The sequence below is a fragment of the Squalius cephalus genome (genome assembly GCF_949319135.1).
Source record: "Squalius cephalus genome assembly, chromosome: 17".
NCBI classification, from domain to species: domain Eukaryota; kingdom Metazoa; phylum Chordata; class Actinopteri; order Cypriniformes; family Leuciscidae; genus Squalius; species Squalius cephalus.
The window spans coordinates 22,868,223-22,870,925 of record NC_137138.1 but is presented as its reverse complement, the minus strand read 5'-3'; the positions used below and the strand labels follow the sequence as shown (position 1 = coordinate 22,870,925).

At 32.8% G+C, this 2,703-nt stretch overlaps 1 long non-coding RNA gene across 1 annotated transcript; it reads right to left on the bottom strand.

Annotated features, from left to right (window-relative positions):
* Nucleotides 1-274: 274 nt before the first annotated feature.
* On the bottom strand, nt 275-2,115 carry LOC307144291. Its single transcript, XR_013818720.1, has 3 exons — nt 2,055-2,115; nt 745-846; nt 275-668 (listed from the first exon to the last, which is right to left on the bottom strand). It is a non-coding gene; the product is annotated as an uncharacterized lncRNA (long non-coding RNA).
* Between the last annotated feature and the right edge of the window lie 588 nt (nt 2,116-2,703).

Sequence of the window (2,703 nt, the reverse complement as noted above, 5' to 3'; positions counted from 1 at the left end):
CCACTTGGTGGCAATGTATAGGATGATGCACAAGAGTCCACTGTAGAGGTTGATGTGCAACTTTGCCAAAAAAAATCCATGCATTTGCAAAAAAAATGCTTTTTGGAGCGAAATCTGATCGGCTTATATTTTTGACATGCTTGCAGAGAAAGGCTTACCAAAACAAAGTTACTGGGTCACTTTTCACATTTTCTGGGTTGGTAGATACACCGGGGACCCGATTATAGCACTTAAACATGTTAAAAATATTAGTTTTAAAATTCCCTCTACATACCAGAGGCCTTGATGTGGGCAGTTACAGGCAGCCAATGGAGGAGATGATTGAAGACCAGTTTGATGGTATTAGCTGGAAGTATAGCAAGTGTGTGGTCTTATATCAGTTCTATAGTCTTGAGAACAGAATAAAAACGTCTGAAATACAAAAAATAACCACATTTTATTGTTTTTTAAAACTTTTAATTATTCAAAATTTCAAGACATTTCCACGACAAAATTGATGTGAAGCTTTCAAATTCCGATCTGCCGAGCTACTGCTTTTTATTTTGACTAAATTCCCTGACTTTAGGAAGATCTTCTACACAGAGGATGTTGACCATCGGAAAGGCTTCCATGTCAGATACCACCATTCCGTCTTGACCCTCAGGGTTCTCCTTACATTGGACAGGAATCTGAAAGATGCATACAGGCATTTGTAGAGATTATCTAAAATCCTAAAATAATTCTGTCTCTATATGAATTATATACCTGAGATTGACTCAATAATTCATCTTCAGTCACATTATCTTCCGGCAAGAGAGTGTATTTCTCCGAAGGTTTTTCTACAGCAAATTTGCAGCAAGTTGTACCCTTATGTAATGAAAAGCATTATTACTATTTTAAAAGGAAAGTAAATATTACAGTTTAGAATATATAAAACATGTAATGTTTAACTCGAATCTTTGCGCTTTTTTAAAGCACTTGTTAGCACAGTGTTAGCACTCAATGCTAGTTTTGCCTTACCATTATGTTGACAATCTGAGCCAAGTTGTCGAATACAATTAATTACTGAAATATAACAGTTTTTGGTGGGTTTTTTGTGGATTGTCTTTCAACAATCGTAATCACTGACCAATTGCATATAAATATTATTCTTCCGGGTAATTACCCATGTGACTAAATCGTGACCTTTTGTGGATTCGTACATTCGTACATATCACCAATGAGTTAAAACCTTCATATACTTGTCAAAAGAATTTAATGATTTAATATGTTTCATCAGCTACTGTTCCAAACATATAAAAGCATCAACAGCAGAACTAGGCAAACCAAGCAACGTTTATTTATGTAATACCGTTTATTCAAAATGGTATCGAAAGTGCTTTTACATAAAAGAAATGAAAAATAATCATAAAAGGTAAATAAAAAAAAAAAAAAAAAACGAATAGAAAAAGTTACAAGTGTCATTGGGCTTTATTGTACCTTCAGCGTCTGAACTTATTAAGTATTACATATGGCATGTAAATTAAATGAAACTATTAAAACATACCAGTCATAAGTAACAAGTAGCAAATCCTTGTGATACGGAACAATTATATTCCTGTTATTGTTAAGCTTTAAAAAATGAGAAATCCATGGTGGGATTTTTCTTTTTTAAATCACAATAATATAGAAGTTAACAGAGCTTAGTTTGGCAAGATTGAGCATTTTACCTTTAGGTACTTTACTCCTAGAAAACATCATGTCAATACTGTGAGATGTGCGGCTTTATCTGGGAATATCATGTATGTCCCTGGCTTACTGTACATCTTTAAACATCTCTTCAATTTATGTAAACAAAATAATAAATGAAGGCCTGTCTCAAGAATTTCAAACATTTCTTTTATTTTCAGTCTTACACTTGTTGCTGTTTTCTAAAAAAGCTTTTTTCACAGCATTAAATTGCTGTAAAATCATCTTAATACAAAATTTAAAACACTGATACTTCTCCGTATCAATGATTAATCAAATCTGCTATGTAATATACAATCATTTGTATGTTCATTTATTTGAAATAGCAAGAAGAAAAAATAATTTACCTCCAAAAATCACAGCAGATGCTGTACATTACAGTTGTCTTCTCTGAATTTGAAATAGTAGTCCATTGAGTTCATTTTATATCAAGTCCACATGTTCCAGTAGTGAAATTAGATTATATATATATATATATATATATATATGTGAAATATATACATACCCTATAAAACAATCAAAATGAAGTCTACAGGACATTCTTCTACGATGACTTGAAATGATTTGAATGTAGGTCTCAAAATAAAAGCATGATGCATACTGATTATCTTCTGTATAGCATCACGTTCATCATGAGAAGGCATGAAATCAAAATTGCTCAGATCGTATATATGAAGTGATGATTAATTTCAGAAGAACCAATCACATATAGGTCAAAAACAGGAAAACCTCAACGAAATGCAATTTTGCCAGTTCCACATGACCTAGAAAGTCAGCAGTCATCAGTTTTCAATTCTTGGTAAAGGATCAGTTTAAAAACCTGAACTACTTATAAGAACCCAATATAGTACTAATCACTACAAAATCTTAAAATAATTTGTTTCCCGACAACACAATTGATAGCCTGGATGCCAGCCGAACTTAGCCCCGCCCACAAAATATTTAGGTCGGGAAATTCTGACTAATCTGAGTATGACGACGTCAGGCTACACAATT